We start from the raw sequence: 15,263 nt of genomic DNA on the forward strand, positions 1-15,263 counted from the left end.
CTGCAGTTGTGAGGACTTGGCTCTGTCATCGAAAGTAGTGGTCAATGGCCACCAGGTCAAGCCTCAACATGCATACATACTGACCACTCTCACACAATATAAAACACACACCAACCTAACACACGCATACCTGCATATTGTACAAATGCTACAATCTATCCTGCTACCTTGGCCACCTCAGGTCATCTGTGCTCCACTGGTATTATACCTACACATACATGTTATTACATATCTACATTGGATTGGAGGGGGGCACACCTGACTGTTGCTAAATTTCTACATAGGATTGGGGGGGCACACCTGACTGTTACTACATTTCTACTTAGGATTGGGGGGCACATCTAACTGTTTCTATATTTCTAAATAGGATTGGGGGGGCACACCTGACTGTTACTACATTTCTACTTAAGATTGGGGGGAACACCTGACTGTTTCTACATTTCTACATAGGATTGGGGGGCCTCACCTGACTGTTTCTACATTTCTACATAGGATTGGGGGGACACCTGACACTTGTACCCATTTGCTATGACTGTACTGGTATGTCAGGCACTCCATTTCATTTTGTATTCTAACCTGTAATACTGAGGCATATCAGTGTACTACAGGTCTTAGGTTTGATTGACCTACATATCAGTTTCTGACATCCTACCCTTCAGAACTAACACCACACTGCCTGACCTGATGTAGTCTGTCTGTGTAGGCTGGGGGGAGGTTACCCATAGGCATCATTCAGAGGCCTTAGCACAGCCTTTATTTGTGTTTGTCTACACCTGTCCTGCTGGTTGAGACTGTTGTTTGGTATGTGAACCTCCCTGACTAGCATGTGTGTGTCATATGGACACACATGTGGCCCAGCACATTTCCTGCAGTGGGGTTTGTCACCATGTGTAGTACTGGCTATGATGGTGACAGCAGTATTTGTTACAGATGTCATGGTGCCACTATAGGTGTCTATCATCTTCTGGCATCCCATTCAGCCACCCGATTCCCTTGCATGGTCAGATCCATACCATAGATACAAGTAACAACACATACTACTCCATTCGGCAATTGGTAGGAAGAGTGACTTACCTTGTGGGTGTGCCAGTATTGAGGATGGTGCTGGGGGGCTGACTATGTCGGACGCACATAGTACACTCCCTATACATGGTTGAGTACAGGTAGTGTCATGTTTGGCATCCCTTTTACTGTATGTGTGAGTCAGATACAGGTGTCATTCCCTGGGTCCCTACAGTGTCAGTGTATGTGCTATGCATTGCCTCTTTGCCAAGGGCAGGGTATACTGGGCATGCCTCCATCTGCCTACTGGGGCAGGCTCAGGTTATTCCTCCTCAAAGTCACTCTGTGCCTGTGCAGGCCTTGGCATTTGTGGGGTGGCTGTGTGGCCCTGTCCCATGCTGTTCCTGCTGCAGCTGTTTCCACAGGATCATATTGTGTAACATGGCACATATGATGACAATTTGAGTACATGTAGCTGGTGAGTACTGCAAGGCTCCACTGGATGTGTCCAGGCAATGGAACCATGACTTGATCATCCCAAACACATGCTCTATTATAATTCTGGTCTGTGCATGTGCCTCATTATGGAGTTCTTGTTCGGGTGTGTGCGCATTTCTGATGGGTGTTATCAGCCACGGCTCCAGTGCATAATCAGCATCCCCCACTAGTTGACTGTAAGGCATGTCCCCATTGGCAAATCTCTGGTACAGCTGCATCAGATGCCAGATGTGGGAATCGTGATAGCTTCCAGGGCAGCCAGCACACACATTCATTATAATGCCCTGGGCATCGCACACGACCTGGCATTTGATGAAGGGGAAGCCCTTGCTATTGATGTAGACCCTACCTCACTCACCGGGTGGTGCTTTGATGCATATGTGTGTGCAGTCTATAGCACCCACTACCTCAGTGTATTCTGCTATTTGGTGGATGAGATGCATATTGCTGGCCAACCTCACGGGTGTTGAGGAAATATATGTGCTCACCAGCATGTGCTGACATGGCATCCAGGAACTGGTGGAATACCCTGGATGCTGCTACCTGTGAGAGCCCCATGATATCCCTAGTTGGGCTTTGGGAGGTACCTGTGGCTAGTATTCCTAGGCCTACACATACATTGGTATCCACTGGGATAGGTTCCCCTCTGTTAGTTCTGCGTGTCAGGTGTGGCCGGCACAGCTCAACAATTTGCTGTAGGAGGTCCCTGTCCACCCTATAGCACTCCACTATCTCCAGCTCATGTAGCCCCTGGTAGGTTACCCTGGGTCTGTACACCCTTCTCCGTCTCCTTACTGTGGGTTGGTCGACAGCATTCTCAACCTCACCACCCTCAGCCTCTTCCACATATTGATGTCTGATAGCTACTGCAGTCCCTGTCATTTTGTTGTTTTTGTTTGTTAAAATTTCCCTGCTTCTATACACTGGTGTTGTAGAGTATGTGGGAAAAAACAGAGGGAAAGGTGTTTGCATAGTTTATAGTAGTGTTCTGGGCAGAGCTGGTCTGCTGCCTGTGTAAATGGCTGAATCTGATACACTTCAGCTGCCAGCTATGCTAGTTCTCCCTGATTACATTCTTACTGCTGTTTTCCCTTCCCATTGCCTTCCTGTTTAAGCCCATGGGGCATGCCATGCAAACATGGTGCTCAAATATGCACAGAGCTTCTATTTCCTGGTTTACTTTTTTCTTCCCTTTAAAACCCGGTGTGCGGCAAACACACTCGCTTAGGCAATGTAAAGAGTGCTAGGCAGTCTCAGACACACCTCCTTGCTTAGCTCTGCAAAGCTAAGGTCAAACCCGAGCCACAGGGCTCCAATTCACTTACAGCATGCCTGACACGCCCCCTATGATGTCAGCTAACTCCTAGGCTTGCACCAAGCTATTCCTGCTCTTACACTGTTGGGTACTGATTAGCATGAAGGGGAAATCTGGGATTCAGTATCATTCCTCCTTATTTGCATAGGATTGCCTGCTGATGCATAGTTACAGGTCCCACACTGAGTTTCCCCCCTTAGCAACCACTATTCACTGGGCATGTTGTCTTCTGCCTGCCATTGAGTATAATGGCAAAATAGTGATTTTGGTTAGAATGCTTATTTTAGTTTTTTTTTTAATTTTTAGCCTGATCCTGTTTGTGCGTCGCTGCCCTGTGCTTAAACAGCCGAGATCGGCTAAAAAAAGTTAATATTTTTATTTTTGCAACTGTTTTCCATGCCAATGGCCATATAGCTGGCCATTGGCATGCTTTCTATATAATATCCACCCTTTATTTGGAGCTGTCATGGCTCCGTTTTGTAGTTTGCAGAAATGTACTCGGTTACTAACCAAGTACATTTCTGCAGATTGCATTAGTCCTGCACATCCAGCTGCCAGTTTCCTGGATCGCAAATTCACCTCATCTGCACGGATTTCACCTGCAAATGGGGTAATTTGCATACAGGAGCTGAGTCTGTGCAGGACTAGTGCAGGAGCGCTCATGCATGTCCCTACAGCTTATTCCTGGATTGCATGGCAGACATATTGCCTGCTGGAGCTCCTGCACTAGTCCTGCACACCTTGCAGGGCTTGCTGAATCTGGGGGAGAGCTGTACATATATGTTTTGTGTGTGTTTTGTTTAATTGTTATATTTTTGTATATGTTTTTGTATAAAAATTCTCCATCCTAATTGCTGGCCATTATGCAGGCTATCTTGATTATAAGAGTAGCATTGTGGTTTCTTTTAATCATTTATTCTGTAAAATACATACTTATCATGAATATGAACATGAATGTTTATTATTTTAGAAACAAGATGCAAAGTCCAATAAAAATGATCATGCTGATTCCAAGATGGTGGACGACTGGTAAACACTCTATCCCTACAGCTCCTTAAATATTAGACTGAATCTTTGTAATCAAGTCTCGTCAATCACCAATATCTGACCAGCACAGACAAGAATAGCTTCAACTAAGCTTCTGGATTAAAGATTTGGGAAAAGTTTTCTGGTATATATATCCCATTAACTTATTATTTTGAATCCTGTATACTGCTGCAGCAGACCGCATGGTAGCCTGAGGCCTTGTATTAACTGCAATACAGTCAGTTTTCAGCAAAGTACTGCTCTTAAAAATTCACCTCAATATGCCTAATGACCAAGATCAAATGGACTCACAAACAACTAAAACCAAATTATCACAACTTCTTTCACCTGAAAAAGATACTTTTTCCAAAAAGCAGCGTACTCAAAAACAACAAGAAACTGTGAAATCCACTTCTAAAGCAAAGCCTGAGGGGGCCTACTCCATGGATGATCTGAAATCAGCTTTAATGCCCATACAGTCTGCCATCCAAAACTTTTCAGATCAAATGACAAAATGTGGAACTTCATTGAAACAAATTGTGTCTCACCTAGAACATGCTGAAGCCAAATCTGCAGCAAATGAAATAAAAATAGAAGAACTCCAAAAACAACTAATAAATAATAAATCTGTCCTAGAAGAAATTGTTGACCATAACCATAATAACTCCTTACAAAATAATTTTGCCAAATCATGGACAAACATTGAAAACGATATAGACAGGTGGAAGAATATGAAATTCCCCTTTTTATCTAAAGTAGCAATTATAAAAATGAACATCCTACCCCTGTTATTATACCAATTTAATGCAACAAACAGCAACATTCCTTTAAACTTCTTCAAAAAGATAAACACAACTTTAACTAAATTCATTTGGTTTCCTAAGACCCCACGAACCTCCCTACCAAAATTAATGCTTCCAAAAAATAAAGGGGGGCTGGGAATACCAGATTTTAGATTATACTACAACATAATTTGCGGCAACAGACTCATGTTAATTGCAGACCATAATCCAATTAGCTCTACTCATTTCCCCCAATGGGTTGGTCTGTAGCATGCACATATAAAGCTGTGTAACATAAATCCCAAATCAATACCTTTCATAAATAAACCTGTGCTAAAAGACATGAAACTACATAATCTAATCAAATATAAAATAAATCTATTCCAGAAGCTTCTCTCTTCACTAGGTCTAACAAACGCACTTATTCTTTTGCAACCCATTCATTTAAATCCAAATCTAAAACTGGGTAATAAAATGATAAATCTTGACCAGTTTCCACAAATTAAAAACTTAAATGTCTGGGATTTATATGCCATTAAGGATAACTCTCTAAAGGACATAAAAATAAAATTTGAACTTAATAACAAATATACAATAATTCTGAGACAAATCAAAGGGTTAGTATCTTCTTTGGGTAATTTCCCTAATGAGGTTCAGGAAGAAATAAACATTGCCCTATCCCTCCTGAAGTGTCTAAAAATTAAAAATAAAATGTTATCAATTACATACAGCTTTATCTCAACCATTAAATATCAATCTTCTATTACATTTGCACTGTATTGAAGAAACAAAAACTCAGAACTGACAGAGGTTCACGTCTCCCAAGCAATAAATAATACAACCAGGTTTGCCCCGTTCAAGAAATTACTATATACACAATTAATGGTAAATAATGCATATTATACCTGGGAGCGTCTTAACAGCTTCTTTCCAAATACTTCACCTCTCTGCCCCTTCTGCCCCACAGTGACAGATGACCTCCTGCATATCCTGTGGTACTGTAAATATGCACAGAGCTTATGGAACTCACTTAGGATTAAACTGGAAAAAATGGATTACGGGAAATCCACCCTTTCATGGGAATTTGCTATATTGCATGTGGGTCAAAAGGGCCTTCCCACTAGTGAAGTGAGAGTCCAGATTGCTCTCTTTATGCTAATTAAGCTTTATATAACACAGAACTGGTTGGACTGTTCTAAAACAAACTGGGAACATTTTACAAAGATGGCATCCAAGTATATTCTATCCCATAAACTAACTACAGAAAATATTAGCAAACGCATGAAATACCTTAACTTCTGGAGTACAACCTTAGACTGTATCCTGAAGTAATATAAAATGGCTTTACACCTACTCTCCTATACTAGTACTATGGCTAGTCCTTCCCTCCAAAGGATTTAACTCATTCAATTCCTTTATAGTTACTTCAAAGTGTTAATATAGTAATAATACTGGTGTAAGAATGTAGCACTATATGTAAATAGTTGTATATGTGATGTTTTCATATTATCTTCTTTATTAACTACTGATTTTTCAGTTTTGTGCCAGTAACGATAATTTGAATTACTTGAGTCAAGAATGTCATGTATCTTTTAATAGTATAGTTTCTCCTGTCATATTAAAAAAGTAAGCTTTAAATGTTTTGGTTGGTTATGTGAATGTTTATTGGCCTTATTTGTCTCTATATGCTGACCAGTTTCAGTAAAATGTTTTTTGTAAATGTTGTACCAAAATAATGAAACAAAAGTAAAATAAAGCTTTGAAAAAAAAATGATCATGCTGTTAAAACATTGTAGTTATTCAAGCTCAGCCTGATTTTACCGCACAAGACACACCTCTTCCATCTTAAACACTGTATGCTAATTGAAGAATAGCATCAATTATTAGGTGACTAATATGATATTTCTGGTCAGAGCAAATGTGTAAACACTCTTTGTTAAAAAAAATGAAGCACTCTCCAGAATTGTAGACACTTATTCAAGCAGAAGATGTTATGTTAAGTTCAAATGAAGCAGGATTTGAGCCATGACAAATATATAGTGAACCATAGCAAATATGGACAGACATCTGCCCACAAAGAGCAAAACAATAAGGTGAACTTTTAATACCATTCTAGATTCTAAATAAGTTGTGATAACATTAACTGGAAGTGTTTAATGCATTTTATTACAGGCTGACTAAGTGTAATAAAATGCTCAAGTATATGACTACATGCCAAACCTCTAAACAAATACATTTACCAATTACACTTGTGCAGTATTTCTGCCTTTTTAGAGGTGAATTATTCATTCTATGCACATTATCTACAGGTCCCTGATACATGTAACAAAATTTCCCATTAAAAGATTGATTCCTTTAAAAATACACAGCAAGGAACATTTCTTTATAGAAACCTGACTATGCAGAATAAATCATATCACAATGAATTCAAAGGACTGACTCACTTTTTTGCCAAAACAGAGTCATTGTTGTATAATAGTTTTTTATCATTGCATATCATACTAAGGGACTTCAGATACTAAAGAGTCTGACAGTTAACACAGTAGGTTAAGACTATGATCTGCTAATAAGGCACTTCCTAGTTTAAGGTTTGATTCTTTCTGATGCCATTTACCTATTATATGACTTTGAACAAGTCACTTAATGAGCCAGTGCTCTTTTGCTCTCAGAAAAGGTCTTTATGGATCAGTGCTTTGCCCTAGTTAACTAATATAAATAAATCCCAACATTTTTCAACAGTCATAGAAAATATTAGTTGTCCAAAAATTGCATGACATGTAACATTTTTAATGTTTTTTTATCATATTATGCAACAGCTTAAATAGTGTCTGCCCTGTGAAAAGAAGGACGGGTGATGACCTCATTTAAACCTAAAATATTTCAGTCCAGCAACAAAATCTGACCAAATTTATTGCCAGATCATTACAGAAATCGTTTTACAGTAGATGTCACAGAAGCTCCTTTCTAACAAATATTAAAGATTTTACTTGCTGGCTTGATATAGAACATACAAAGTGTTATTTAAATGTTCTTGAATATTGAATTTCATTGAAACTGCCTCATTCTCTCATTTTGGTCCTTTAGGTCATCTAGAGTACTATCAATTATTATTATCTGCGGATTTTTTCACTAGAATAAGGATATCCTGGTATTACTAAAACATCTAAGAGGTATTAAATGGGATCCCCTTCACTCATTCACAAACCATGCAGATGCTCTCCCCTTCTTCTATAAATAATACAATAAAAACCTCCAGTGAATACCCATGCATGCAATGTACAATCTGCCCTCTTGCTAAATTATATTCCAGCCATAGCACTCAACTTCTTTGTTGAAATATTCTGGACAAAGACAAAAAATAATGTGTAAGAAGACAAAGACCTAAAACCAGGGAAATTTTTAAATATTATTCTAATTCAGTTAGAAAGTTGTTGGTTTTGTTACAACATTCAACATGCAATTTCTTAACAATTGTCCATGTCATCATACCTCCCCAGCACTAGCAGCAGCCCCAATCTGTTTCTGACGTAGTGTGCCTAGTGGCACACATAGATTCCTTGTCTCTTTGCCATTGGGCTGGTTTACCATAGTAAACCCCTATCCTCACCTAATACAAATTACTGAAAGGACCACTTTCCTTGTCAACTCTGTAGTATGCAAATATCAAAATTGTGAGCTTTGCTTATCTCTACCTGGAAATCTCTACATTTACTCAAGTTGCTACTACCTCCGTTTAAAGATACAAGATTGTAATTCACTTCAATGTCCTCTCTTCACTCTCTGTTCCACAGAGACGTCATCTACCAAAACTGGTGCTGCAGTGTGTAATTTTGATTCTTTTGCTCACAGCTACAGTTTATGCAATGTACAGCTCTTCAGGATTTCACTTTGTGAATATGCAGTTGTCACATCAAAGTGAAACTGCCTAACTGTTAGAGCCCCCTAACTCTCTCACACACACCTCTCCCCTTCCATTCTTTAAATATATAGCAGCATTCTTCATCTTTATTTTGTAGTTTCCTTTTAAAATCATCCCACTATTAATAATTCTTTGGAGCTACGTTAGTGTCTAGCAGTATGTATTATATGTGAAAGTCACTATCCACCATTTAACTGAAGATGAATTCCCTAATAGCCTATAGGTTAGGTGTATTAGATCCTGTGATATTTTAATCTCTGCAATTGCTCTTAGCATTGTATCAACATTGATTTTATTACTAAACACTACTGTTGCTGACATTGTGACTTGGCTATTAACTGAATGAAAATGTATATGATCAATATGTGTTTTTGCTTCCGGCCTGGGTCATAACTGACAAAGGTTTTATGGCAAGCCCGCCTAGCCAGTAATCAAATGCAATATAAATAAAACAAAAATAAACTTAGACTAGCCATCTATCAAACGGTAAATAAAATAAGATAAAAATGGAAAGAGAACTAAACCAAGATTGTCTTTCTACAGTACATAAAAATTTGCAACAAGGGTAAACTGCATACCTAGATTTTATTAGATCCATAAAATTCAGATTCCAGCAAATTGTGGACCTTAAATATAATACTGGCCATGGCACAATTCAAGCTACATGTTTATTCTATGTCAGCGAAGGGCAAAAGGACGTAACTCAAAAGTGTACATTACAAACACATCAGTATAATACAAAAAGGCATAAGAAGTAATCTGACAAACTAAAGATAATCAAATGAGCATGACATCTTATCTCATTTTAAATATTTCTTTAAAGAAAATGTGCCACTTAGCTTTCAAAGACTACCCAGGTTATAAAAACTAATTCTAGATTAAATGTTAAATAAAGCACATAAACCACTTATTTTTCTTATCAAATCTTTTAGATCTGAGCTCATCTTTGTCCCAAAGGTTGAAACCAATAATAAGATACCCATTAATTACATCAGAGAGCTGAAGGTCATAACTGTGAATATAATATGTTATCAATAAATAAGGAAGTAATTACCCAGGCAGAGGATTTAGTGAATATATTGCAGGAAATTATTATAATGACTTTACAATAAGCAAATAAATATGTCATAATGCTATACTAAAAGGTTTGACATCAATAATATAACGACCAGTGTGATAACTGTTGCCTTAAGAAAAATTAAATCTCAACCTCCATGACAAGACAAAGCTGGTGTTTTCCTTGACATCATCAATGATAACTAAAGAAAACCTCTAACAGTCATGTTAAATAAAATATTAAAGTGTGGACACATTCTCTGTTGTACAGTGATAAGCTGTAGTCATACCAGTTCACAACAGAAGTGATATCCCACCCAAACATTTTTATGCTGATCACCCTGACTAGCTGTAAAATCATGGAAGTGATTATGAAGTTTGCCTTACTGATTAAAGGATGTACCTCTCTTCGATATAGAACATAATGGGTGAGTTAAGGTACAGTCTGGAATTATGAATTTTGTAACAATCTTTGAATTGGTTGCGCCAACAGCAACAGCAGCTGTAAAAGGACAGCTGACAACATATACTGCTTATCCTGACCTTTCTGAGGCATTCAGTATTCCATATATGGGATTATACAATGACCCCCCCCCCATCAATACTCCAAAATGTGCATGCTGATTGGTCAGCGTGCCCATTGTAAATCAGACTTATACTAATGGAAAAAGGTCCGGTCACCCGGACTTTTTCCATTAGTATAAGTCTTTTTTTCTATTTTTTTAGAAAGCAATGGAGAACGAAAGAGCTCTGTTGCTGTAATCTCACTATATTAAATGGGTTTAACATAGCGAGACAGTTTTAAAAAAAGCAACGGAGAAAGGAAGATCTCCATTGTTTTTTTTAAAGCTATCTCACTATGTTAAACTCTTTTAACATAGTGAGACACTTTTAAAAAGCAACAGAGATCTTCCTTTCTCCGTTGCTTCCACACATAGCTCTGATGTACTGTGTAAGCATACGCATGCACAGTACATCAGAACTGCTGCAGAATACTAGACAGCTGTGGAAGGGCAGCACGGAGGCATTACACAATGCCATTATTTAAGAAAAGTAAGTATTTTTTTTCTTAAATAATGTCATTGTATAATAGCAATAACCCACGTCTGGGTGTGCTTAACGCTGGATTTACTCACAGTTGTCTTTGTTTGGCCACTCGGGCTTCACCCTCATGACCAAACCACACCAACCGTCGGTAAATCCAGCATTACCCACACCCAGGCGTGGGTTATTGCTTAAATAAATCAGGGATGAGGGGGTGTTACCATTCTAACCTGATAGAGTTTGCCATGGTATCTCACAGGACTGTTTGCTAAGACCACTTCTTTTTGGATTATTTTTCTCAAATATAAACTTGGGAAATAGGCTGTTGGGAATCAGTTATGCTGGTGATTGTAAACCAGAAAATACTTATTTTGTAAAAGATGATGACATTCTCCAAAATGATATATAAAAAATACAAACCTTGTGTGCTTGTAATGACCTCACCTTTAATGTCTGTAAATGAAATATCTTGGAAATTGTCAAACAGGAGGTAACATTTATGTTATGAAATAAATGCTTAGCTCGTATAAAATAATGCCCTCATTAAAGTATTAAGGACAATAAAGAACAACAGATTGACTAGTGTATATCTACAAAAATCAGAAAGCATATTTTGTAGTTCAACTCATTATAAAGGGGATGCACTCGAAAGATATCACTGCACTATTTTATACCTCAATCATCTAACCCATTATTGAATGTGGTGCCAGTTTCCATATCCTTTGAATAAGATATTTTAACACATTTGAAAACATACAATTATTCCTTGCTAGAAAAATTACAGGGTTGGAAATCTTGAGCTATCAAAAAATCATATAAATTGTCTTTTATGTGTTTTGCTTGTAGGTTACTTAACAGAGACATCTGCCTGTCATATAGGGCAATATCTGATCTGTTCTAATATGAAAATCTTTTCCTGGAATCCCTCTCTGGGACAGCAAACTTGAGAGTGAGGAGCCTAATTCCAAGAATAAACAATATAAAAAATGTACCAGATGCATTTCACAAAGACTTTTATGATTATGGAATAAGGTCTTCCTTGCAAGCAGAAGTCAGACATTAACTTGTTTCAAAAATAATCCTAATTTGCATATGGGAAGTATAAAATGTCAACATAAGGATATGGTAATCAAACTTTTTGAAGGCCAGTAGGTCATGAACCTGACAAAGAAATCTATAACCTTATAAAAAATCAGTGCAATAAAGGCACAAGAATAATTAAAAGTATGTTTACAACAAGATATTGTTTTGAACCAAAGCAAAACTCAAGATAAAGTACTAACTCCTCATCATAGGTTCATAGGTTCATAGGTAGGTACTAGGCTATCGGCCCAAGGGCCTACGTAAGCCTAGCCAGCAAGTTACCATAGCTTACGCCACTCAAGAAAGTTATTTTCCTGTGCCACTGTCCAACAGAGACACAGAAGTGATCCCCAGGGTGTATTTCCTATTTCCCATCCACTCATCAAGATTTTTCTTGAAGAGTGCTAATGAAGAACCTTGCTTGACATAGATGGGTAGCTTGTTCCACTTTGCACAGGTTAAATGTCATTATATCAAGCAACAAAACATATAAAACCCTTGGTGTGAAGTTTCCTATTTAAAATTTATTTGTGGCTGCCATAACTGGGTATTAATTTGCTTTTGCATACCCGAATGACATTTTTCATGGTCCCATCTCTTGCTGGCATTGTTACACCACTCATACCCTTAATCCTCTATTTTACATATGTAGACTAATTTATATCTTAAATGTGGATGACAAATATTTAATTCCATCATTGCACTTTAATTAAAACCAGCCATGACATAATGAAATAATCACGATCAAAGTCATTTATCCTAAAATAGCAAACATAAGATAAGATAATGTAAAGGAGTAATGTATGTAATGGATTTACCTCCTCTGCAAGGTAAACTATTTCATTTGCTCAATATTAATGCAGAAATAGCTGCTGATCTGCTTGACTGGAATTATTCATTTGTTGCATTAAGTGAATTACGATTTCTTGATATTCTGGTTATCAGTTTGCGTGCTTTCTTTTGTGGCCTAGCTACATACATGAAATGGGTCCTTTACTTTCTAGCCTTGCTAAAATTAGTACTAGTCTCAGGCTGACTGGTTGCTTTCTTTATATTCCAGAAGTTTTCATATTTGATGTTTTGGGTGAAGGCTTATTTAACAGGTTGTGAACCAATGTGCTGTATTTATTGGTTTCGAATTTGTTAACTGGGTGATTCAAGGGAAGGGTTCACACACATACACACACACACACACACACACACACACACACACACACACACACACACACACACACAGACACATGTGTGTATATATATATATATATATATATATATATATATATATATATATGGGTCCCCTTCAGTAGATCGAACATATAACAAGTTCGAACCTCATATGGCCGAGACCATATGTTCAAACTTGTAAATGTTCGATCGGACCGAATGGAGATCTCCATAGAGTGCGGAATGGGAATATTTCCCTTTTCCGCAATGTAGTGCGATCTCAAAGTTGGTATATTTAAGTAAGGGGGGTGTGGGGGGTGCAGGGGGCATAGCTCCCCCTGCTACAGATGTTTAATTTTGTTTTTTGTTGCTTTTTCTTTTTTTACTTCAGTGTTCGAACTATTACAAGTTCGAACATATGGTTTTGGCCATATGTGGTTCGAACTTGTAATATGTTCGATCTACTGAAGTAGATCCATATATATATACATATATATATATATATATATATATATATATATATATATATATATATGGGTCTATGTTAGAAGATCTTAAGTTCTAAAGACAGAAAATCAAAATATCTACAACTCAAAATATCGATAATATTTTTAATGCTGGGGCAAGCCCCTTACATCCCCCATGGGGGGATGTGGCCCACACACATACCACCTGCTAATTATATATGTCAATGCCAAGATTGCACAACACTGGAGAAAGGACAAATTCCAGTTTTGACATTTTGAGTTTTGCATATTTTGATTTTCAGTCTTGAGCTTTCGATCTTCTGAAGGGGATCCATATATATATATATATATATATATATATATATATATATATATATATATATGTGTGTGTGTGTGTGTGTGTGTGTGTGTGTGTATATCTATATATTCACTTCATAATCTCAAAAGACTGAAATCTCGAATTTCAGCTTTCGAATCCACACAACACCAAAAGCCCAAAACCGCGAAATTTAAAACACCAAACACATAGCACACACCAGACTACACATATACCACAACACGCACACCACAAAATAAACAAACAAAACAACACACATCCACAAACATACATCACAAATAAGCAGGGGGGCAAGCCCCCCTGCATCCCCCCATGTGGGGGGCTGTGCTCCCCACACTCCTCCTACTTATATATACTAACTCCGAGATCGCACAAACAGCAAACAAAAGCAAACTCACACACACACATTCTACAGTCCCTCACACACACACACACACACACACACACACACACACACACACACACACACACACACACACACACACACACACACACACACACACACATACACACACACACATCACACATATCAGCACACTCATATACACTCAAACTCCCACTCAAAACCCTTACAAAACACTCACTTACCTGATATTGCACCTAAATCCACACACAACACCACACACCATCCACAAACAACCCCGGACATTACGTAGCGTAAAGTCATAACCGCGAATTCAAGATATTCGAATTTGCGATTATGCATTTTTGCTATTTCGAAACTTTGACTTTATAGTCTCGAGATACTGAAATTCTACATTTCAGTATTTGAGATTATAAAGTGTTTCCATATATATATATATATATATCACACACACACACATATAAATAATCAGGAGACGTACAATGTCTTGAAAATGCTCTTTGTCAGAAAGAGAAAAAAGCCAGTCCAGCTGATTGAAAATCTGCTGACTGAATATTACCATTTTGTTTCTATTGTGAGATTGTGATATAGTGAATATTGGGAGATCTTCCCTTTCTCTACTGTACTGTGATCTTGGAGTTGGTATATTTAATTAGCAAGGGGTGTAGGGGGTGAAGGTGACTTCACCCCTGCAAAAATAGTATTTTTGAAACTGAGGGAAACAAACCTTGAGCCACACAAAGCAGCTTGCTCACATCTCATCTGAACCTTTTCAGACACAGTCAGGGATCACTGGCTAAGTGGCTTGTGCTTAGAGTCACAAAGTAGGCAAATGGAAGCTGAGGTGATCAAACCCTGAACTACATGATTCCGCTTATTACAGCTCATAGCCTTAATCCTTTTCACTAACTGTCATTTACAGATTCATATACTATGATGATTTTTAATGTTGCCAGTCAGCTAGTATGTTTTTTGGGAGGAAATTTAAGTATGCAGAGGAATATGATTCAGACACAGAGGATATACAAAACTCCACACAGAAAGTGACCAGAAGTCAGGACTTAACTCTGGGCTCTAAAATCTTAAAAATGAAGCACCATTAAATCATTTTAATGAATACGTTACACTGTCATGCACAGCAAAACTGTGTTCTCCAAAAACAGCTTAGAAAATGTGTGGAACTCATCCTTGATACACTATTGAAGA

Source organism: Protopterus annectens, chromosome 3.part0, assembly GCF_019279795.1.
Source record: "Protopterus annectens isolate FY-2018-M chromosome 3.part0, PAN1.0, whole genome shotgun sequence".
In the NCBI taxonomy this organism is placed as follows: domain Eukaryota; kingdom Metazoa; phylum Chordata; order Ceratodontiformes; family Protopteridae; genus Protopterus; species Protopterus annectens.